At 42.9% G+C, this 25,380-nt stretch overlaps 1 protein-coding gene across 2 annotated transcripts in view; it reads right to left on the bottom strand.

Moving 5' to 3' along the window:
- The window catches only part of PRKCQ (protein kinase C theta), a 147,320-nt gene extending 122,392 nt beyond the window's left edge, over positions 1-24,928 (bottom strand). The window contains exon 1 of one of the 2 annotated variants that reach the window (XM_044280027.1): positions 24,847-24,928. The gene's annotated coding sequence lies outside the window, so the exon portion shown is untranslated. The remainder of the gene's footprint in view (positions 1-24,846) is intronic. The other variant, XM_044280028.1, reaches the window with a different exon arrangement.
- Between the last annotated feature and the right edge of the window lie 452 nt (positions 24,929-25,380).

Consider the following 25,380-nt stretch of genomic DNA (forward strand, 5'->3'; position numbering starts at 1 on the left):
GCATAGAAGTGGTTAATCCGCCGGCATCTCTGTAAACAGCGATGCCGGCAGATACAGCAGAGGCCCAGGTACCAGGGACTGCTGGACCCTTGCAGTGATCGGGCGCACACCGCTCAGTTGCCCGCCAGATCATCCCCCCGTGCATGTATGGCGGAATGCATTCTGGCATTCTGCGTTAAGGGGTTAATCATTTAAGGCCCTGTTCACATCTGCATTGAGCTGTCCTTTCTTTTGGTCTGTCAGATGAATAAAAAAAAGTGAAAAAAATAGACTGTTATATGGATCCAATAATTGAAAGATGCAAACGGATTCTGTTTGTATCTGTCATTCATTTATATAAATAAAGAAGCTCCATTGTGTCATACGTCCATTATTTTTGACAGAAAGTAAAGTCCTGCAGACAGGATTTTTTCTTTTGTCATAAATAGCGTGTACATAACATATGGGAGTATAACGGATGGTCTAAAGCACACATTCCAAAAAATGGGGCATAAAACGGTCACTTTTTAAATGTTTCTGTTCTTCTGAGTTCAAAAGAATGGAAAGTGTAAGACAGATGTGAACACGGCCTAACATAGTATTCTTCTATCTGTCATATTGCTGACTATCAGGACAATCTGTTGACAAGCTTAAAGTAGGTATTCCAGTTAGAGAAGCTGGTCGGGCATGGGTGCAGCCACTCCATTAATTTCAATAGGAATCACATTGAAAAGATTGGAGCTGCCATGCGCACATGCGATCAGCTGCTCCATTCATTTCAGGGGTGCTGCAGGGAGTACGGGCCCCCCTTCTTGTGATCGGTGGAGGTCCCAATTAGAGATGAGCTATTCGAATCCCACAAAGTGGAATTCGATACGAATTTCAGGATAAATTTGCTCCGCCTTGAAGCCGAATTTCCTTGGGCTTCGTGTTGGCAAATCGATTTAACCTGAAATAGCGTAAAAAAATTAAATAAAATCATACTTACCTCCTCCATTTGCTTGCAACGGGCCGCCAGCCACCATCTTGATTGAAGATCTCGGACGAACCCCTGTGCGTGGTGACGTATGATGTCACCACACCGGCTGGCGTGATGACGTAATCTGGCGCCATGTGAGGTTTCGCTCCAGATCTTCAAGTAAGATGGTGGCGGCCGGCCTGTCCCGAGCAAATGGAGGCGGTAAGTTTAATAAAAAAAAATATATTTTTACACTCAGATGCCACGATCATGTATCTGAGGGGTACAATGACAGGGGGCGGCTCTATCGCAGCTCCCTGTCATTGCACCGACTACTTTAAAAAAAACATGTGCTTCGTGATGATGTAATTTGTCACAAAGTGAATTTTTTTGTAAAATTCGGCGAATCTGCCAAATTGAACTTTTCATAAATTCTCTCATCTCTAGTCCCAGTGGTAGATATCTCACTGATCTAACAGTTATCTTCTATTCTCTGAATAGGGGATAACAACCTAACCGGAATACCCTTTTAACCCTGTCCACCCTTCCTCCTGCAAACAGAATGAAGCAAACAATAACAAAGACCTTGGCTTTTTGCTGGTACACAGGATTCCATATGTATACTATAAGGGCTCTTTCACACGAGTGGATGCCGTGCGTGGCAGCAGAGACACGGAGCAGTAACATGATTGATAATCCTCTGTGCCTCTATGTGACCTTTTTACTACAAAATTACAGTGAGATAAAGTAATCAGTGTGATTTTGTAGTAAAAAGGTCACAGAGAGGCACGGAGCATTATCAATCATGTTACTGCTCAGTGTCTCTGCTGTCCAGAGCGGGTTTTGGCACTCTTTCACGCAGCGGATTCCATGCACGGCATCTGCTTGTGTGAAAGAACTCTAAGGATGCTTGGGACTTCTTACTGATGTGCCTCCTTCAGCCAGCAGGAGGAAAGGTACAAAGAGTTAAACTAAGGGCATGATTTTTGGGCTAGGGCTACACAGTAACAAAAAGGGAACAATTACACTGCAACATGTGTTGTAACAATGTTGGACGACATTTTTTGTAATGACAGTCAATGATGTCACACTGTCGCAGTGTGACACTATTGACCATCATTAGAAAAAATTTGCAACTTTTTGGCGACACATTTCGCTGTGTAACCCTAGCCTTAAGCTCACTAGCTGTTCTGACCCCTGATCTTCAGGTAGGTAGGGGGCCTAAAAGTGTGCTTCCATCTTGTGCTTAAGCAAGCAACGTTAGTTTCAGCCTCCTTTGTCTATGTGGCTGACTGGCTGTTACTTTGTCTGCTGAGGCTGCATGGCCTGACTAAGAACACTGCATGCGTCCAGCATTGGTGCTGCTCTGCTGTGGGAGCGACTGGCCTTGTGAAGGAAAGCAGCAGGCAGCAAAGTTAGCCTACTTTCATTAGAGGGACTCCTCAGCTCCTCCTCCTCCTCACTGCGTGGTCTTGGTCTCTATCCCCTTTCTGGTTGTTTGCATGCACATGTGGGCATTTTGGGCGGTGATGGGCACCACATAGACATCAGGCCCGGGGCTGCCAACACAAACGCTCCTATTATGATCCGCCATTGCAACCGCAACACATTAAAACATCTTTACCATAAAGCCAATTCCTGAGATTGAATCATATTAACAATAATGTCCAGTATTTTGAACATCAGACACAGGAATTGAAATCACGATTTAGAACAAGAGGCTATCCAGAACAGATAATTACTGAAGAATACGAAAGGGCAGCTAATCAGGATAAAAAAACATTACTTAATAAGAAAAAAACACAAAATAGACAAAAGCGCTTTGCTTTGTCATTTAAATATGGACCTCTAAATTATATGATTAGAACAGTCATTCAACAAAATTACCATATCATTGAAAAATATATAGCCTACAGGAACTTGTGACACAAACTAATAGTTTCATTTAAAAAATGGAGAAATATTAAAGGCTATGTATTTTTTTTTATTATTGCATTGTACTCATTTTGAGCTAAAAATCAGTTTTTAAAAGGATCCTTATTAAAAAATATGGAGTCCTTTTTTTTTTCTGTACAGAGCTGAGATGCTGTAGTAGCAGCCTTTGGATTTTCTCTCTCTTCCGCCAGTTGGGGAGCTGATAGGTTCCTTATCTCTGCTCTCTGACATTATAAACACTCATTATAATTCAGTTCTTATCTTACTGATAAGAAAGTGGCTTAAATAAGTGTTTATGTATAGTTTAGAGATAAGGTTTATTAGATGACCGGAACAAAGTGAAAGTACCAGACACACAGTTAACTCTGTGACAGAACTGCTCAATATTTTTTTTGTTTAAAAAAAAAGGCCAATTGAAGATATGACCTTTAGCCAAAAATGTGTAAAATGCAATCATAAACAAAAATTCCCTCCAGACTTCCGGTTCCGGCGCCAGCGTGTGAGCAGCATGAGCTGAGAGCTCCGGCGCTTGGGAGCACATCGGACACAAAATCATTGCGTTACTGGCTGCTGATTAGACCCAGGCGGCCAGGACTATCACCCAGAAAGAGAGGAGTCCTCGTTTATGGACCGCTTTCTCATTCCCATGGGGAATAAATCAAAGAAGACCCCAGCTAAGTCTAGCGCGGCACCTATGGAGGAGAAAATGGCGCCGGTGACTGCGGATATGCAGGAATCTCAGTCCTCTTCTTGTGAGGATCGGTCGGAATCTTGCAGTGCTCAGGATTTGGAAGCACCAGAGCTGGACTACAAACATCTGGCGATTGAGGTAGCATCCCGCATTCTTCCAGATCTGCAAGAAGCCCTATCAACTACCATCGGGCAATCGTTTGCGGCATTGCAGACGGAGGTAGCATTGCATTCGACCAAGCTAGATGACTTAGAGCTTAAAGTACAAGAGGTGGAAGCTCGTACTGTATCTTTGCAAGCACAACTACAAAAATCCCAAGCAGAGAATAATAGGCTCTGGGACAAGCTAGACGATCTCGAGAATCGATCGAGACGTAGCAATTTAAGAATTGTGGGATTGCCAGACTCCATCCCGGCTAAGGAACTGATCGAGATATGCGAGTCAGAAATACCTGAAGCGCTGGGTATAACTTACCGCTGCAAAGTGGAGAGAGCTCACAGGGTGGGCCCGAACTCGTCCCTTAAGCCGGAGTCTAAAAGATCATACAGTGCCGTGCTACAAGCATCCAAAAAAAGCAGACCGAGACAAGTCATCGTCAAGTTTTTGGACTATACAGACAAGGCGGCCATACTGAGAGCCTACAAACAAAATGGCGGCCAGGCAACTGTAAGAAATCAACGTATCTTAATTTTTGGGGACTACTCTGCAGAAGTTGCTCGTCGCAGAAGAGCTTTTGTGCCTATCTGTTCAGCCCTGATCAAGCAGGGGACTCGTTTTGCTCTCCTGTTCCCAGCTATTCTGAAGATTTTCAACCACGACGGGTCCACCGCTACTTACCTGGATCCAGATTCAGCATCTAAAGAGTTAAAGATCTTCTATCAACCAGTACCGAGTCTACCGGCGATCACCTTCATGGACGTTCCGGAAGCGTCGAGAGAAGCCCTACCACAGCGGAGAGGTCCAGATCTACGCCCGCGCCCACCTAGGTCACCTCGCCCTGCGGACAAACCCAACGCGACTACTCTGGACCTTGAAGTGGGATGAGATACTCGCGGAATGACACCGCTGTGTCAGATAAGTTCTCAGCTATTTAGGCTGCCATTTGGGAGGTGTGGAGGGTGATCCCCTTTGCTCGCGGCGTCTCCCTTATAGTTTTACAAAGTTAACTGCCATGGGGGATTATTGTTTTATGTTCTGTTATTTTACTTTTTCTCTCCATGTTTAGTTCAGTACGGCTAGACGTCTTACTGTGAATTTAAAGGCTCGCAATGTTTAGTCACATGTAGGTGATGAGGGGGAAAGGGGGGGGCAATTTGGCGCCGGCGGGAATTTCAGATCGCTCTCATGCTTCTCGCCTCACCCTCTTACTAAAAATCCCGCGCTTTCAGGGTCAAACTACATATCTTATGCTGATATTATGTACAGGGTCTGCTGATTTGACACTGATATGTGGCGACTGAGCGGGTTTAAGGATTTGCATTGATCATTTGCTCTGCCAATTGCTGATTGTTGCGGGGGTTCTGAGACATGCGGTCACGCCTAGTATGCACTCCTTTTACTTTAAAATGGGTGAGATATGCGTGTCCCGGATCCCCCGGAAGAAGTTAAGCGTGAAGGGGAGAGGGGAAAAAAAAAAAAAAAAAAGGGGGACTCCCTCATCTGGCGTTATGACATGAAAATTGATGTCCGATGCCCATTGGGGAATCCATACTTTTGAATAACTTATGTGCTCAACGATGGAAAAAAGTGAAGCGCGAATTCATGGTATGTTTTCTGTGTTCTTGTATACGAAGGCAGGGGAACTGATATCCTTTACCTTCGCACAGTTGTTTTCAGAGATTTATGTTCAGGGGTTTATGTTCAGGGGAAGGGGGGGGGGGGGAGGGGGGGGTGGAATTCCCTTCAGTATACCGGATGGTTATATGACTTAATCTTGTGTAATACAAATGGCTGATCATATCAAAGTTGTTTCATGGAACGTTAAGGGCCTTAGATCTCCATGCAAAAGAATGATGATTCTGAAGCATCTGAAACGCCTTCATACGGATATAGCCTTATTGCAGGAGACGCATCTGACTTTTGATGACTTTCCTCATATGAAGCGCTTGTGGGTAGGAGAGGTGCTAGGTTCTCCTGCAGAGGGTAAGAAAGCAGGGGTACTTGTTTTACTGAAAAAAGGTCTCCCTTACAAAGTGGTGAGTCATGATAATGATGAGAAGGGTAGAGTATTGCATGTTCATCTGTCATCTCCGGCGGGCGATTTGAGCCTATACAATATATATGGTCCTAATACCACTGATGCTACCTTCTTTAAGTCTCTAACACACCAAATTTTGCAGGATCCAGTTAGTGTTAAGGTCATTGGTGGCGATATGAATACGGTCCTCAATAATCTGGAAGATAGACAGTGTGGAACCGCGACTCGAGGTGGATCGCCTCCAGGGGATGACAGATTGAATGCCTTATTAAGGGATGCTGGGTTGAAGGATTTGTGGAGGTCTTTTAATCCTGAAGGTAGGGAATATACCCACTATTCCCATGCGCATGGGTCTTGGTCGCGCATCGATTATATTTTAACCAATAGGGACAACATTAGCCTTTGCTCCAAACCCACCATAGAGGAGATGGTAATCTCCGACCATGCACCAGTCTCACTTTTATTACACCGGAAATCTCCGAAGGGTTCCGATTTTCTGTGGAGATTCCCCTCTGCCTTAATCAAGGATGAGAATTTTAGGGACTTACTCAGGGGTTGGTGGCTTGAATATAAGTCTGATAATGAGGCCTCCACTAGTTATTATGGGACGCGGGAAAAGCAGTTGTCAGGGGTCGTATCATGGCTTATGTATTCAATAAGAAAGCTGCACTAAAAAAAAAGATTAGTCAACTAAGTGACAACCTTGGTGCCATGTATAAACTTTTTAAGAGTACTCCCTCACAGTCTCTATTACATAAATGGCAAACAGCCAAACGAGAATATGAAAGCGCTCTTAGAAGTTGGGAACACATGGCTCAGTCCAAATGGGAGGCACATCTCTTTAGACATGGCAATAAGGCTGGCAAGCTGTTAGCGGCTTTGGCGAAGGGCCATAGATTAGTGTCTAATATCTCCACCCTTAAAGACAGTTCGGGAGCCCTTTGCTCCGATCCCAAAGGAATAAACAACATATTAAAGGACTTTTATGCCACATTATATAAATGTCCAGAGCAGCAAAACTGTAAAATGGGTGACTGGTTAGAAGGGACTTAACTCCCCAAGCTTTCAGATTCAGATAGAGAAGCACTTAATGCGCCAGTATCAGTGGAGGAAGTCACATATACTATTAACAACCTAGCATTAGGAAAAGCCCCGGGCCCTGATGGGTATACGGGGGAGTTCTTCCGTACTCTAGTACAAGATATTGCACCAACTTTGTCACTGGTTTACACGGGGTATATGCAAGGGTCGGAAATCCCTCCACAGACCAATACCGCCCACATAAAGGTTCTCCCGAAACCAGGAAAGGATCCCCTGTTGGCGACTTCATACCGGCCAATATCGTTAATTAATGTGGACTTAAAAATAATCTCAAAGATTTTAGCTGACAGACTAGCACGTATATTGCCTTCTTTGATCTCACCATCCCAAGTGGGTTTTGTAAAAGGGAGAGCGGCAGTAACTAACCTTCGAAAGGTCCTGACAGTTTTAGATGAAGTGAAAATGCACCCCCTAGTGCACCCTTCTGCGGCCATAATGTCAATAGATGCGGAAAAAGCATTTGACAATGTGAACTGGGGGTGGCTTGAGACTGTGCTAGACCGTATGGGTTTCAATGGATCTTTTCGTAGGTATATCACAGCTTTATACACTGACCCGCAAGCCAGGGTATTCACTCCAGGTTTTCTTTCACCCTCTTTTAGGTTATTTAAAGGAACTAGACAGGGCTGCCCGCTTTCTCCCCTGCTGTTCAATCTTGCAATTGAACCACTGTTGCGGAAGCTCACTGCTAGTCAAGACATAGAGGGCATTAAAATAGGCAAAACCTCCATTAAACATGCGCTTTTTGCTGACGATTTATTAATCTTTCTAGAAAATCCCAAGAGAGATCTAACTAAAGTATTTACCCTATTGGAAGATTTTGGGACAGTATCCGGATACAAAGTCAACGTCACTAAATCTGAAATCCTTTTCTTGAGAAACAACCCTTGCAGAAAAAATCTCCATGATCTTGGGGTCCCTGTTCAGATAGCCCCAGTATCCATCAAGTACTTAGGAATACATGTAGGCAAACAGCCAGGATCACTCTATCACTTGAACTATCCACCACTTTTTAAAAAAATACTTTCGGATATTGAGAGATGGACGAACCTCCCTCTTTCCCTAGGAGGCAGGTGTCAACTTCTGAAAATGATAGCCATCCCAAAACTCCTCTACCCTATGCAGACAATACCACTTCTCCTCAAGCATTCTGACATTAGGATATTAGAAAGAGCTTTCAGCGCATTCATTTGGGCAGGGAAAAGGGCTAGGGTGGCGATGTCAAAGTTACAGCTGCCTAAAATTAAGGGAGGTATGGCGTTCCCTAGTCTAAGACTATACAATCTGGCAAGTCTCATGAGACACTGTATTGATTGGGTCTTTAATACCAATTTTTATACTAATAGGTCGCTGGAGGCGCAGCTTGTACATCCTTGGAGCCTGGGAGCCCTGTTACATACCAAATATTCGGATCAACCCACTCTAATAAGATCAAGTCTACTAATAAGGGATACTATTGCCACTTGGAAGGAGATTCGTAAAATTTTTAAATTGCCCTTTTCTCTTTCCAAATATATGCCGCTATGGGGTCATCCGGAATTCCCAGGGGGCACCCAACTTAAGCACTTTAAGGCCTGGAGAGATGCGGGCGTCATGAAGGCTTCGGATTTGTGGCATACAGGAAATCAGCGTTTTTATACATTTGGTGAGCTACGTGAGAAGCTCCCCTTGAGAGGCCCTCAGCATACTTTTGCCTTTCTCCAAGTAAAGAGCTTTCTATATACTAGAATACAAGACCCCAGGGCGCTGTTCGCTTTAAGCGATTTTGATCGTGTTATTGGGCGGGGAACGACAAAGAAATCGCTATCTGAGCTGTATCAGGGGATCAGCGAAACCAAGCAAAAACCTATTGAAGAGACGCTCTTCTCATCTTGGAATAAAGTTTTCCCTGATATGGGGGCACAGAAAAAAATACTACAGGGGTGGGAAAAAATTAGAAAAGTAGTCTTTAACGAGGGGTGGAGGGAAACACAGTTCCGATTAATTCACAGAGCAATATACGGTTTTCGCTTTTCCGCTCAGTCTCAAAAGCAGGACAGGTTGACATGCTGCCCAAAATGCCACTTAGAGGGGTCAGATATGGTACATGGGATCTGGTCATGCCCCCAGACAGTGGGATTCTGGAAGTCCGTGAAACAGCAAATTAAAAATTACTTGCAAGTAAATATTCCTATTACTCCTGAGTTTGTTCTGTTTCATGCTCTCCCAGAACACAGACACGTACAGCCAATTATACACGTCATTGTTCTAGCAGCCAAGAGATGTATATTAAACAACTGGCTTCGGCCACAAATGCCTACAATGAATGAAGTGCTACAGCATGTCAAAAAAAATTTGATATGGAGCGATTAGAGGCGAACTCCCTCAGAGGGAAAAGTATTGAGGTTTTTTTCAGAAGATGGGAAAGTTTCATGCTGGTTGTCTATTCCAATTTAGAGCTGAAGAAACTAATGTCACATTATGTGTCCTCTGAATGGTACCTGAAACGTAAGGTAGCGGGAACCCTGGGGAGGTTGCTAGCTGATTAAAAAGGAGGAAAAAAAAAAAAAAAAGAAAGCTTAATGTAATCCGGTATACTGGGGGGAATCATCCTAGGTGGGTGGGAAGGGAGGGGGGGGGGGGCATGGAGTTTGTTTTGTCTCAGGGTCTTGAACGTCACAATTCAAATGCACTGAGCATCTTATTGGTATACAATTGTTACTATTGCTTTGTAATTACATGCACATTTATGCTTATATCTGTCTGATCTCAGCTGTAATGTACTGCATGTATTGACACCTGTCAATTTGCCATGATATTGTGACATGTTATTATTGTTACGGGGAAGAAAATTATTAAAATCTAATAAAGATTATATAAAAAAAAAAAAAAATTCCCTCCAATTAAGGATAGTATAGTGAAAGGTAGATTCAGGGATACGGGAAAGAGTTGGCTACATGATCATATTCCAAAAGGTAATTTCAAATGTGGCAGTTGTACAAGCTGTAGGAATTTTAAACAATCCAAGTGGTTACGAGTAGGTGCGGCAATGGGATCATATAACATACAAAACCTCTAATTTGGAATATCTTATTTTTTGGCCTTGTGGTTTATTTCATATAGACAAAACGATTTGCCTGTTGTATTCCCTGTTAGGAAACACCAATATTCAATTAGATCTGGTAAAGGTTGTCCAAGATTGATTTTACATGTAATTGTTTGAGCTACAGTATGCTGGAATTGAAAAAATTGACCCTCTGAGTTCAGGTGGCGACAGACATAATGAATTGTTGAAATGTGAAGCCAAATGGATATTGAAATGTAAAGCATTAGGACTATAAGGTCTGAATGACAATGTGCTGATTTGTTATACAGTATTGGGGTCATTTATCAAACTGGTGAAAAGAAGAACTGGCTTAGTTGCCCATAGCAACCAAACAGATTCCACTTTTTATTTTTGACAGCTCCTTTGGAAAATGAAAAGTGGAATCCAATTGGTTGCTAAGGGCAACTAAGCCAGTTCTAGACTGGTGTCTAAAACATGGGTCTTAATAATTGACCCCCATTGATTTTATGATGACTGCCACAATTGTATTTAGTTGAATACTGCAGTACAGCATATATGGTTACAGTCCATGAAGCCACGCCTTCATCGCTGGAGGGGGGGCAGCCCTTCACAGTAGTTATTAACCCCTTTCATTAGTCCCCCCTTCACAGTATTTATTAACCCCTTTCAGCAGTCCCCCCTTCACAGTAGTTATTAAGCTCTTTTTGCAGTCCCCCCTTTAGTGAATTGGGGACTGCTGAAAAAGGTTAAAAACTACTGTGAAGGGCCTAGCCGTCTGGGAAACCCAACAGATCATCCCCCCACCCCCTTGTACTTTAATCCCTTTCAGCAGTCCTGCCTTTAGAGTTGTTATTAACCCCTTCCAGCAGTCCCCCCTTCAGTGAATGGGGATCTGCTGAAATGAGTTAATAACTACTGTGAAGGGCCTAGCCATCTCGGCAACCCCACAGATCATCCCCTCATCCCCCTTGTACTTGTTCCGCTGGCTGCATGGGCATGAGTTCAACTTCAGTCACTTCGGTGCGCAATCCCGTCCTGCGGCGCATAATCCCACGAGATCCGTGACCTACAGCAGCAGGTCTCACGGGATCACATGCTGCAGGATGGGATTGCGCACCAAAGTGACTGAACTCATGACCGCGCAGCCCGCAAGTAGCAGAACAAGTACAAGGGGGTGGGACCAGCATAACATTCGGGGCACTGGACAAAACAAACATCTAGGGCTCAGACCCCGAATGTTTTGAACTATTGACGCCCCTGTTAAGGTATTTGATATACCTGCTTCCACAAAATACTGATTGAGGGCTGTGGTATACCTGCTTCCACAAAATACTGATTAAGCGGCTCGATATACCTGCTTCCACAAAATACTGATTAAGGGCTGCGATATACCTAATTCCACAAAATACTAATTAAGGGTTTTGATATACATGCTTCCAGAAAATACTGATTAAGGGATTTTATAAACCTGCTTCCACAAAATACCGATTGAGGCCTGTGATATATCTGCTTCCACAAAATACTGATTAAGGGGTTCGACATACCTGTTTCTACTAAATATTGATTGAAGCCTGCTGTGTGCCAGAGATATATTCACTTGCTGGTGAACTTGGCCATATAGATCTGGGATGCTCTTCTGGGAGAAATATTTCCTTCCGGGGATCTTCCATTGTGGTGTGCCAATGGCCACAAATTTTCTAAAGGCCTCTGAGTCCACCAGTTTATATGGCAGTAGTTGGCAGGCTAGCAGTTCCTACAAACCAGCGGTCAGCTGCAAGAGGGTTATCCGGCGTCATCAACTTTTTACGCTCGAACATTTGGGCCACGGAAGCCTGCCTTCTCCCAGATGAATGCGACAACGGCATGGTGGAAGGTGGAATGGACGACAAATCGGAGGAGAGAGGAGATGGAGAAGAGTCAGGACGCGTGGTCTAGCAAACACGAGCAGGGAAAGTACATAACTTTTACTGCCCACTGGGTGAATCTTCTGACTGCCTTTCAAGCATGTAACCCGTGGCTCCCGTGTTGATTTGGTGTTACCCCCAAGGATTGCATACAGGCCTGCATTTTCTTCTCCTCCTACTCCATCCTCTGTCTCCTCATCGTCTGACTCCTCCTTTTCCACTGCTGCTGCCTCTTCCGCTGCGCCCCCCAAGCTCCCTAGAGCCTATGCGACGTCCCAGGTGAGACGTTGCAATGCTGTGCTGCGGCTGTTGTACATAGAAGCCAAGAGCCACACCGGTCCTGCACTGCTTTCAGTACTGTGGTCACAGGCCGATCAGTGGTTAACCCCGTTCAATTTGACAGTTGGTAAAGTGGTGTACGACAATGGTGCAAATCTGCTGAGCGTGCTGAAACAGGGCAAAATGACCCACGAGCCATAAATGGCACACGTCCTTAACTTAGTCATGCAGCGATTCGTTGCCAAGTTCCCGTGGGTCCAGGTCATTTTGCGGCAGGCCAGGAAAATCTTTGGCCATTTTAGAAGATCTTACACGGCAATGGCTCGCCTTGCTGACATTCAGCAGCGACACCACTTGCCCATCAGACGTCTGATTTGTGACAGCCCGACGCGCTGGAATCCCACCTTGTATATGCTTGATAGGCTGCTGAAGAAGCAATGTGCCATTAAAAACTACCTGTACGAACTCTGCAGCAGGACAGGTTCTGGGAGGTTTGTTTCTTTTCACCGTGCCAGTGGCTGCTCATCCGCAACGCATGCAGACTTCTGCTGTCATTTGATGAGATCACCAAACTGGTCAGTTGCAGCCATGGCGCCATCAGTGACATCGTACCTTACGCCTTCTTTCTGGAGCGTGCATTGCGTTGTGTAGTTGATCAAGCCGTCGAGGAGCAGGAGCAGTAAAATGAGGAAGTCGCAATGCTGAATTATTTTCCAGGGGGGGCTACTCCATCTGAGACAAGTCATTAGGAGTCTGAAGAGGAGTTAGAGGAGGATGGTGGCTGGGGGGAGGAGGAGGAGCAAAAAGAGCAGGCTTTGAGGGGGACTTTAAACTTTTCTGGGATCCCTGGTGTTGTCCGTGGCTTGGGGGAGGAGACGAAGGAAGACATTCTCCTGGGCGATGAGCAGGAGCCATGGCGCTCCACCACTTCCAATTTAGTGGAAATAGCGGCCTTCATGCTCCAGTGTTTGAAGAGGAACCCCCGTATAAAAAGAATAAAGGGCAAGGACCAGTACTGGGTGGCAACGTACTTAGACCCCCGGTACAAACACAAAATGGCAGTTATGTTACCAGCATCAAAGAGGGCTGGCAGAATGCAGCATTTCCAAGCCTTTCTGCAAGAGATGCTACATTCTGCTGTTGCGGACGCTGGCAGAGGAATTTCTATCCACAGCGAAACATTTACAGGTATCAATTCTACTGCGCCTGCAAGAAGAGAGCGATTTGAAGATGTGTTGGTTACTTCGGTTTTGAGATAATTCTTGCAGCCAAACCCATAGACAGCTGCCCTTCGGATCCAGCCTCAGGGAACACCTAGACCGACAGGTGTCCGACTACATCGGGTTAATGGCCAATGTGGACGCTCTGAGAAGCGAGGATCCCCTTGACTACTGGGTGTGAAAGCTTGACCTGTGGCCAGGGCTGGCACAATTTGCCATGGAACTCTTTGCTTGCAGCTCATCGAGTGTCCTGTCCGAAAGGACGTTCAGCGCAGCAGGGGTGATCATGACCGATAAGCGCACTCACCTAGCTCACGACAGTGTGGACTACCTCACAATTCCAAAATATGAAGAGGCATGGATCTCGGAGGAATTTAACACCTGTGATGACCGCGTGTAATTGAATTTCCTCATGCCAGCTCACACATATCCGCTATCACCCAGAACAAAGAATGGTCCTTGTCTTATGTATATACAGCGGCATAAAGGGCCTTTTCTGTCAGGTGAATGCCTCATTTTTGGGATATATACTCGCCTACAGTAAAAATTTTATCCAATGACCACCTAATATACCGCCAGCCACATCATCACAAGTTCTTTTCTGTCAGGTGAATGCCTGATTTCTGGGGCCTTTACTGGCCTACAGTAAAATTTGTATCCCGTGACCGCCTAATGTACCTCCAGCCACATCATCACAAATTATTTTCTGTCAGGTGAATGCCTAATTTTTGGGGCCTGTACTGGCCGACAGTAAAATTTTTAGCCAGTGACCGCCTAATGTACCTCCAGCCACATAATAACAAGTTCTTTTCTGTCAGGTAAATGCCTAATTTTTAGGGCCTGTACTCCCGTGGTCTAAAATAAAAAATTTCGAGGCTCCAGCAGGGCGCATTTTTGAGAGTTTCTCTTTAAGACGCATAAAAATAGCCCCTGATTAAAATGCATGTGGTGGCTGTAAATATGACATAAAGGTTTTTCAGGTTTGCCTGCCATTAAAGTCAATGGGGCCCGCCGATGTTCGTCCATCACTAGTCCTTATTTTGTTCCACTAAAGAGTCATTGAAACACCTGCAGGGGCATGCAGCGTTTCTTTTTTTGCTTTACTGAAAGCTGCTGTATGCTTTTATTTGGTAGCTGGGGATTAGTTAGGAATGTTGGTGGCCTGTACGATGATGGACACGGCTTTATATGTGTCCTGGCTGTTATTTAGACGCACAGTACCTGTTTCGCTACAGGAAAGGACAAGCTATGCATGTTGCTGCACTGCACAATGATGTTCACCAGGATACATTCTCTCTGAAGTTTAACTGCAGGCCGGGATAGACCTGATTTAACGTGCTTTGCGACAAGTTAATTGGAAAAATTTGACGAAGCAATGGAATCGAATTTATGAAAGCTTTGCTAATCTCTATACTCTATATATTGCTTTGATGTTTTGCACTATAATTGCACTTCAGATTGTTAGCTTTGTTACCGTATTAGCTTTTCCAGCACTCATTCAAGTATAGCCTAATATTATGTAGTTGAAGTGGAGTTACACTATACTACAGTATGTTAAGACTTGGGCATTTGATTTGTGGAGGTCTGACACCCAGTACCCCTGCTGATCAGATGTTTTGGGGTAGCTTTGCTGCCAGAAGTCTGTGCTGGAGCTACATAGCTCCATTCATTGTGTAGTGGACAGAGCTGATTACTGCATCAGAGCTATCGCAGAAGAGCTGGTCGGTGTGAGTGCATAGTGTCGGATCACATCAGATATTGATGGCCTTTCCTGAGGATAGGCTATCAATAGGTAAATCCAAGACAACCCCTTTAATAAATTGTATGTGGATTATCCAAAACAATTTTGTGATTGGAATTTTGTACTACAATCTCATGTGCATTGTACATTGTGTGATTTATATCTTTCTACTTTTGCATTGTTGTAAATTCACATGTTTAATGATTTACAGGATGAAAATATTACAGAACTAAACAGCATTACTTTGAAATCTCGCCTCTCATGTTAAAAGGTTTTTCCGTTTTCTACTGATGACCTATTCTCTGGATAGGTCATCTGTATCTGATCAGTGGTGGTCCAACACCCGGGACCCCCGCCAATAAGCTGTTTGAGAAGGCACGGCGCTTGCAGTAGAGCTGCAGACTACTCCAACTTTGCCTAGGCCATGTGACGTCACGTTCATCAGTCATATGGCCTAGGCGCAACTCAGCCCCATGGAAGTGAATGAGGGTTAGCTGAAGATATCAAGCACAGCTACTGTATAATGTAGGGCGTTGTGTCTGGTAAGCTGAGAGAAGGCTGCCGCGCTACTGGGAGCACTGGTGCAGGGGTCCCAGGTGATGGACTCCCACCAATCAGAAAACTCCTTTAAGTTGTGAGGTCTTTTTTTTTTACAGATTTTATCTTTAATCAAGAATTCCTCTTTCCCTAAATAATCTCTGCTTCTTATTTATCATAGATTTTACAAAGAAAAGGCAATATAAATTGTGTGCATGCAATAATAGGCATTTCAATTGGTTAAACATTGTTAATTTTATCCTAACCAATTCATTGAAGTTGAGAAGGGTCAGTGCTTGATGAGCACCAAGAATACTAACAATCTTTATGGCTTATCTTAACTTTCTGGTCCCCAATTGTTACTGTGGATAAAACATGGGTCTATCACTTTGGTCCTGAAACCAAAAGGCAAAGCATCCAAAAAAGTGATTTATCTATCCAAATGGCCAGCAGCTTTCCAGTCCCTCTATGGAATTGTTCTCATTTTTTGGGAAGATATTTTGAGTGCTGCTTTATTTTTTACTTAGCTGCTCCCTTTTTTGACTTGGCAAAAGGCAAAGCATGGTGTAGAAACTACCTCCCCACCTCCAAAATGTTGTATGTCATTGCGTCTGCAGGAAAAATAATGACTACCACATTTTGGCATGTGGATGATGTTATCATGAAGGATTACCTAGAGAAGGGTAGAACTGTAACAAGGGAATACTAGAGCAGCTTAATCAGTCAGCTGTGAGAAGCTATCAAGGAGAAAATAAGTGGAAACATGAGAAGAGGCATACTTAGTCTTCAGGAGAATGATTCCAGCCACATCTCCCACAACTGCCATGTCCGACATTGCTTCTACTGGGTTTGAATTACTAGAACATCCACTCTACTAAATGATGTACTTGGAGAACCGAGGTGTTGGCCTAGACGCTTGGAGCACTGCTTCACTTCTGCCTGTCCATATTGCTATTCCCTCTCCCAGTGAGGTTGACAGGGCCTGGCATCCTCACTATTTGAAGGTCTTGCCCTGAAATCTTGAGCATGCATCAGTGGCAGTACTATCGCCACATGTGCAGTGAAGATCTCAGAGCTGAAACTACTGCATGAGATCTTCACTGTGCATGCGTTGATAGTAAATAAACCAAATAAAGTATATTAATGCCATAATTATAGAAAATATTCTGTTGCTAATGCTACTCTTATTTTGTAAATTTGAGATTCTTGGCAAATACATTTTGTACAAAATTATTTGGGCCTATTATGTGAGCCAAACATCAAGGCAATCCTGTTATGTGCCATAAAATTCAGGTTCCACATGCATGCTGGGTCCACTCTGCCTTTTCCCATTTTTGGTGCCATAATGGCCTCTATTAAATCCACGTAATACAAAGGATGTGCTGACTGATCCCCTTTTTTTGCAGTTGTACTGAGATGGAGGTGTGGATGACTCCGGTTGGTCTTGCACTCCTGACTAGCCTGTCTGCCTGTCTCTGCCTAAAAGGCAGAGTTGACCTAGCATGCATGTGGAACCTGCACTCCCTGAATTTTATTGTGGCCTGTATGGCACATAGCAGGTAATATTTAGTGTTAGGTTCCCATCTTATAGAGATCGCCTTGACGTTTGGCAGATGGGCCCAAATAATTTTGTACAAAATGTATTTCCCAAGAATCTCAAATTTACAAAATAAGCATAGCATTAGCACCAGAATATTTTCTATAATTATGGCATTATTGTACTTTATTTGGTTTGCAGAGTGCTGTTGCATTGTATTTTTTTCTTTGTGTTTCTAGACATGGTAGCGTGCACCTGCGCATTGGGATGTGCTGACTGCCCCCCTTTTTCTTGCATTTGCATTATTAATACTGCCACAGGCGCATGTGCAAGATTTCAAGGTTCAAGCACCCAGATTATGTTATCTTTGGGCATGTTTCTATGACATATCAGACTATAGAGAAATGTAAACATAACTGTTAACGGGAAGTTATTATCAGGATTTCTGGTCTCAAACTACCACCAACTTGTAATTTAGGACAGCGTCACAATGATGTCCTTTTACCTTCTTAGATATTTGGTATAAGTCAGGAAAAGCAGTTTGATTGTACCTAGGAAGAGTCAGACTGGTTTATCCCCATCATGGCTTTGCTTGACGTTCCGCAGGACAAGTACTTCATAAGCCACTTCCAGCAGCATCTGTAGCATGAGCAGAAAAAGTAAGTTCCACTGTGTATGCACTGGATGCTGCTGGAGGTGGCTTGTGATCAGGCTCGGACTGGCCCTCAGGGGAGGCGGGGGATTCCTCGGTGGGCGCCCAGTCTCCTGCGCCCAAGATAAGATGGAGGAGTAATTATTTCTCCTTTCTCAGGAGAGACAATTATTGTAACCACTAGGTGGCAGTATCGTACAGTGATGCAGCCTCCTACTGGTGTACATTGTACAGGAGGCCCCGCAGTATCTTCTAAACTTCCTGGCTGCTGGCAATTCAAGGAGCAGAGAAGGTGTCTGCCTCCTCCTGCCCTCCCTGCTGTTAGGAAACTGTGGTTGCTGGAGAGAAGGACTCCTCTGCGGTGCTGGGCTGATTTCTCAGGTGTGTGACAGTAGTCTGCTGTAGGAGACTGTAAGGGGGAAATAGGGGATTTGTTTACTGCTCTCTGCCCTAGTTTCCCCCAATGCCTCTGCTTTAGGTGCACCCCGATAAGTGCCCCAGCACCAGATGCCCCCTCAATGCCCTCACTCTAAAGCACCTCTACTATTGAATCTTCTCCAGTAATACCCCTGCAGCTGCTCCAGGATCCCCACTATTACCCTGCCTCAGGCGACCCTAATGCCTCTGCTTTAGGTGCACCCCCATAAATGCCCCAGCTCCAGATGCCCCCACTCTAAATGCACCACTAATATTGCCTCTTCTCCAGCTACCCCTGCTCCAGGATCCCCACTATTACCCTGCCTCAGGTGACCCTAATGTCTCTGCTTCAGTTATGACCCTCTGTTTGTGCACTTTGCTCATGTTGCTCCTCTAGTACCGTTGCTTGGGATTTTTTAAAGGCTATGTGAGGAGATAGTTGAACGGCTCACCTCTGTGATGAGGGTGGTGCTCAGTGGTATATAAAGTTCATGCAATTAAAGAGAAGACCACAGAACTCTGGTTGCTTTTGCGTCAAATGCTTATTTTTATTCTTATTAGGCAAAAAGAATTTGGGGATTTTTTTTAGTCTTTTTCATCCATCCAGAAAATAATTTTTAGCCACTGGCCAACGTTTTGGTCAACAATAGAACTTGATTACCGCCTTAGTCATGGCGCAATCCAGCCATACTACAAGCATCATGACTAAGGCCGTGATCAAGGTCTATTGTTGACTGAAACATTGGCCGGTGGCTAAATATTATTTTCTGGATGGGGGAAAAATACAAAAAAAATCACTTTAAAAATATCTGTTTTTGTATTGCTGTATTCTGTGAACCATAGCTTTTACTTTTTCATTGATGGACCTGAATGAGGGCTTGTTTTTGCAAAATGAAATTATATTTTCATTGTTATCATTTTGGAGTATATACAACTTTTTGAATTAATTTGTTTTTATTCATAGAGGCAAAACTAACAAAAATGTCAATTCTGACATTACTATTAGTTTTTTATGATGTTGACGGCGCAGGTAACTAACATGCTAATTTTGGTGGTTTGGATTGTTACAGACATTGAGACACCTATAAGGTATTATAAGAGTAAAAATAGAGGGATGGCACTCAAAACAATTGGGGTGTAGGGAAAGGTATATTTAATATGGAATAGCTGGATATGCTAAAATAGTGGCATACAATCAAATAAAAAAATCTTAGATATAAAAGGACATAGTATTAATATCAAGATAAAAAAAGACATAGTGATATATATATATATATATATATATATATATATGGAGATGGTAAAAATGGTATGATATGTCAATTTAGTGAAATCCTGCTGGAAAACAAGAAGCCAGTCTCATAAGCCTGTTTGAGAAAAGTCTGATCTTATATTGTATTGTATCTAGATACAATAGGATGGCAATTGTATAAAATCCTGCTGGAAAAAAAGAATCCTGCTAGAAGGAGGAAAAAAGTCTTGTGAGCCTGTTGGGAAAAAAAAGTCCAGTCTCATACCATGGTATCCGGTGAGGAAATAGAGTGTCCTGATATGGACTGAGAGGTTGATGACTTTCTATAAGGGGTGTGAATATAGAACCCAAATTTATAGGCTAAGTGGCAACATTCACATCCGATTTTGTTTTTGGTTGTAATTCACAGATCCAATAATCGTAGGCTGTGGGATAAAAGCTGCTTTGTAAGCAGGTACATTACCCTCCTGGAGGCTGTTGGTGAGCTGGTCAGCGGGTCCTGCCTTGGGGGCGGCATCCACGTGTGCCGTTTCCTGCTCGCTGTATGCTCCGGCCTTTGGTTGCTGCTATTGTCGTCACATCCGGTGACGTCACGTGCGTTCCTAGGTTCTCCTGCTCAATGCTGTTTCGGCTTGCCACGTGGAGGCTAGTGGCGGGAAACAACGCTGCAGCTTCTCAGGGGGGAAGAGGATGGATAGCTCTGGAGCTAATCTGTAGTTGTAGGATCCTTCTGATTGTTGCTAGCTAGTTAGAGTAGGCTTACTCAATGCCCCATACGCGTTTCGGAGCGTACTGCTCCTTCTTCAGTGGGAATGAGTAGCCTATTTATTTTTGAGAATGTATATGAGCCTAATTGGATCCAATTAGTGATTGTAGGAGTGGTCACAGTTTTTTTCTTTTAGAGTTAGATAAATTGTGTGCTGGATTTTCAGAAGTAGGAGTGGAATGGATGACCCATCACATTGGATAATATACTATGTCTTTCACATATTACATGAGATACAAAATTGGAGATACAATTAAAATACATATATCAATAATAGTAACAATATAAGATAATAAACATTCAAAGTGGATATAATGGATTGGCTGATTGTAATATAAATAAAATAGAATAAATGGATAGATACGTCCAATGGATAAGTATATATCCAATCATGGAGTGAAAGAGTGGTCCGACAGTAAAAGTGATAGTGATCTAAGAACAATAAATAGATGGGAATAGAGTGTATGTCTATTATTATAGTGCTATTCTCTCTATAATTGGCGATTAATTGCCAAAAGGTAATAGTATATCTGTCTGGATATGTCCTACTGTATTCCAAATATGAGGTAGTGGTGGGGTAGTACATAGTGGATGTGGTGAGGGGCCCACCTGGGAGGAGGGGTCGGAGTGCTGATAGACAGCCAGACTACGACCCTAATTCCCGAGGGGGGCACCCCACCAAGTGAATATCCTCTGCTTTTTATAGAAAGCCGAAGATTTCCATCTCTGCATTGAGGCCTTTCGGGATCAGTGTGTTAAATTCGAATATTTTCCTGGATTCGGACCTAGACATGGCGGCTATATGGTTGCCGCCTCTCCATAGACGTGTGATTTTTTTTCTATGGCTACATAGGTGAGTGATGATGGATCGCAGTTATGGTATTCCTTATAGTGTCTAGAAACGGAATGCAGCTCGTAGCCCTTTTTGATATTTGAGATATGTTCAGATATTCTCGTTTTGAGTAATCTCTTTGTGCGCCCTACATACTGTCTTAAACAATATGTAGGGCGCACAAAGAGATTTATCCCACAGTCTACGATTATTGGACCTGTGAATTACCACCAAAAACAAAATCGGATGTGAATGTTGCCACTTAGCCTATAAATTTGGGTTCTATATTCACACCCCTTATAGAAAGTCATCAACCTCTCAGTCCATATCAGGACACTCTATTTCCTCACCGGATACCATGGTATGAGACTGGACTTTTTTTCCCAACAGGCTCACAAGACTTTTTTCCTCCTTCTAGCAGGATTTTTTTTTTCCAGCAGGATTTTATACAATTGCCATCCTATTGTATCTAGATACTTATTTTTTATCGGTCAATACAATATAAGATCAGACTTTTCTCCAACAGGCTTATGAGACTGGCTTCTTGTTTTCCAGCAGGATTTCACTAAATTGACATATCATACCATTTTTACCATCTCCATATCACTATGTCTTTTTTATCTTGATATTAATACTATGTACTATTTAATAACTGGAATGGGGCAACTACAGTACCCTGAAAGATTATCAAAATGAGGGTTATTCACTTTAGAAAAAAGACGACTGCGGGGAGATCTAATTAATATGTATAAATATATCAAGGGTCAGTACAGAGATCTATCCCATCAGCTATTTATCCCCAGGACTGTGACTGTGACGAGGGGACATCCTCTGCGTCTGGAGGAAAGAAGGTTTGTACACAAACATAGAAAAGGATTCTTTACGGTAAGAGCAGTGAGACTATGGAACTCTCTGCCTGAGGAGGTGGTGATGGTGAGTACAATAAAGGAATTCAAGAGGGCCATGGATGTATTTCTGGAGCTTAATAATATTACAGGCTATAGCTACTAGAGAGGGGTCTTCCTCTGGATCAACTTGCGGGATAACAGGCTGAACTGGATGGACAAATGTCTTTTTTCAGCCTTATGTACTATGTTACTATGTTACTATGTCCTTTTATATCTAAGATTTTTTATTTGATTGTATGCCACTATTTTAGCATATCCAGCTATTCCATATTAAATATACCTTTCCCTACACCCCAATTGTTTTGAGTGCCATCCCTCTATTTTTACTCTTATATTCCCCACTACAAGCGTTGGGTACGCTCTGTTTGGATTGAGCACCATATTCCATCCTCTTGATAATAGAGAGCCGCCTCACTCTTGTACCTATTAGGTATTGTTATTGTTTTTTTACATAATAAACCAATCTATAAAGGAGGAAAAGGTATGTTAGGCCTCTGGCTGCTTTTCAGTGGGCAAAAGGGACTGACAGTGGAAACCCATTCCCTCTTTCTATCCTCTTAGATGCTCCGGTTACTAATAACTGTAGCATGTAAGGTGTTAAAATCCCAGGGTTAGCGTTAATTTCTAAACCTGAAAGCTGCAGCAGAAGTCTGACTTTGTGTATCAGTTGAGCTCCTGTTGAGTCCTCATGAGTACCTGGAAGATCATCATGATGTAGTTTTCCATTATGAAGCACAAACTGGCCCTTGTTCGTGATGGAGCGGGAAGCTGTTAAAGAAGTGATCCTGCACATCTGGTACGTGACAGTGGTGAACTTAAAAGGATTGAGTTAACTTTGTTAAGCTAAGTGCAGGATGTGCTCAGAAATTGTAGTATACAGAAAGTAGGTCCCTTGGTGTAGGTTGTGCCCAAAAGATGCCACAAAATAGACACAAGAATTATAAATAACATATGTTAGGTGGGGGAGGGGGGGGGGCTATTACAAACTGCATTGGGGACAAGCAACATCCTTTTACACCACTGGAACCTATAGATTGTGGTTAGGGCATTCATGCCCGAGCAAGGGCTCACACTAGTATTTTTTTTAGTATATCTTTTTGATGTCTGTATGAATCTGATGCATGTTGGCAATAGTTTGTTGCATAGAAATAAATTAAATTTTTAAACCGATCAGTTTTTTATCTATGTAATCGGTTGTTTTCACTTAAAATGCTGCAAATATCAAACTGTAGTTATATGGCAATTGGTTTATATACAATAATATGAGTTTCTCTATGTAAATTGTTGGCTCAGATTTGATGAACTACAATGATATATTAAGGGACTGCATAGCTGATATCAAACTAAAATAAACCTTTCGGGGGGCATTTATTAAGACTGGCATTTTAGATGTCAGTCTTCATAAAGCTCCTGCTCTGTGGGTGGATTGGCGAAGTTATGCAGAGGCGCCGGCCTGAACATAACTTCGGCGTATCCTGACCTGCCCATACCACACCCACTTTTTTTAGACCTGGCGTGAGTGGGGAAAAGTCGCAGATTGCCTGAAATCTGCAATCTGTGCCTGAAATACACCTAATTTAGCCGTATTTCAGGTTAATAAATGACCTCCTTCATGTCTATCAATACCTTTAACATTAAAAATGTCCTGTTAGTAGGGCAGGTAATTCCTATGACTTGATCATCGAGAAATGATGAGTACATTCTCACAGCTCTGTGAATTTCTGATTGGATCAATAGTGTTTCTAATAGAAACGTTTCCAATGACATTTTATTAGACAACTGCCCTTTTGAGAATTGGTGCCTTTGATTAAACCTTCACATGATTTTCTTGCTCCTGAATGTTATACCGAACCCAATGAAAGAACAGTTCCACAGTCATTTAGAAATGCCCACACACAAGAGTAGTAAAGCTGACATTGTCATTTCGCACGACCGGTAGTTTCATTTTCTTATCAGGGTGCATTTTCTTCACAGTGCACAGAAGAAACAGATGAGTGACAATTCAGCCCAGCTACGTCTTTGTGGCAAAAAGAATTAAATTGGCAGACTTTCACTTATGTCAGTTAAAATATTAAGAAGCTATGGGCATAAAAATTCTCACTTTACATAGTTCAATATCAGTTTTCATAACCACACCATTCACACACCTCTCAGAAGTGATACTACTGGAACACATGATGAAACCGTCTCTACCGATACAGAAGAGTTTATATCAGTTTGTAACTGGTATTTAAGGCCTCATGCACACGACCATATGTATTTTGTGGTGCCCAAAAAATGGATCCGCAAAAAATATGGATGACGTCCGTGTATTTCGCGGAACGGAACAGCTGGCCTCTAATAGAACAGTACTATCCTTGTCTGTAATGCGGACAATAATAGGACATGTTCTATATTTTTGCAGAACGGAAATACGGACATACGGAACAGAATGCACACGGAGTAACTTCCTTATTTTCGCAGAACCATTAAAATTAATGGTTCTGCATACGGTCCGCAAAAAACAACGGAAGAGACACAGGAAAAAAATACATTTGTGTGCATGAGCCCTAACTTAGAAAACTTTCTCCCTCTTTTTATTTTCATTGATGCAATGTTAGATTTCTTTCTCTATATCATATTTAAGTAAATGCAAGTGCGAAATCTAAGTGCATAATGCAAGCAGCTGTATGTAGTATTTACTAATGTACTCTGCTGTCAAATTTCCTTAGCAAATGTTACTTATCCGTGAGTGTCAGAAAATGTTAATAACAAAGTGTATAAAAGTGAGGTTACTAAATTGTAACATAGTCATAAACGTTATAATAAAAAAAAAACTGGACTAGAGAGCTCAAGTACAGGGAGCTGGGGTAAAACATCTACTCTGAGAGCTAGAAATAAAAAATATACAATACCTTGACACAGCAGCAGCAGAAGGCAGGAGATGTAGTCTGTGACCTGTATGACATGGCATCGCTGCACAAAAACAGCTCTGCTGTTCTCTGCCTCTCCATCCCACATTTAGACACTCCTCCAACTTGCTTAACTGGTTCAGTGACAGTCCCTGTGCATCTAGGTATTGCTATGATAATCTCCATTTTGTGAAAAAAGTGGATTCACAAATACAAAAATCAGATCATACATGTAAACCTGTGCGTATATTTTTATATAAAATCTTAGGAGGAAATAACAATCTTCAATCACTTTAGAAGTTATTGGTAGAGATGATCGAAGTTATGGAAAATGACTTCATCACGAAGCACAGTTCTTTGCATGTAGCGGGTGCAATGTCAGGGAATGGCGATCACATCCCCCCCCCCCCATCATTGAACCCCTCAGATCCAGTGTTAATCGCTGATTGCAGCATCTGAGGCTACCATTTTAGGCCTTTCAAGGGTTTATCAGGGTTAAAACCAGACGGATCTGTGCTTGCTCATAGACTTCTATTA

Source organism: Bufo gargarizans, chromosome 2, assembly GCF_014858855.1.
Source record: "Bufo gargarizans isolate SCDJY-AF-19 chromosome 2, ASM1485885v1, whole genome shotgun sequence".
Classification (NCBI taxonomy): domain Eukaryota; kingdom Metazoa; phylum Chordata; class Amphibia; order Anura; family Bufonidae; genus Bufo; species Bufo gargarizans.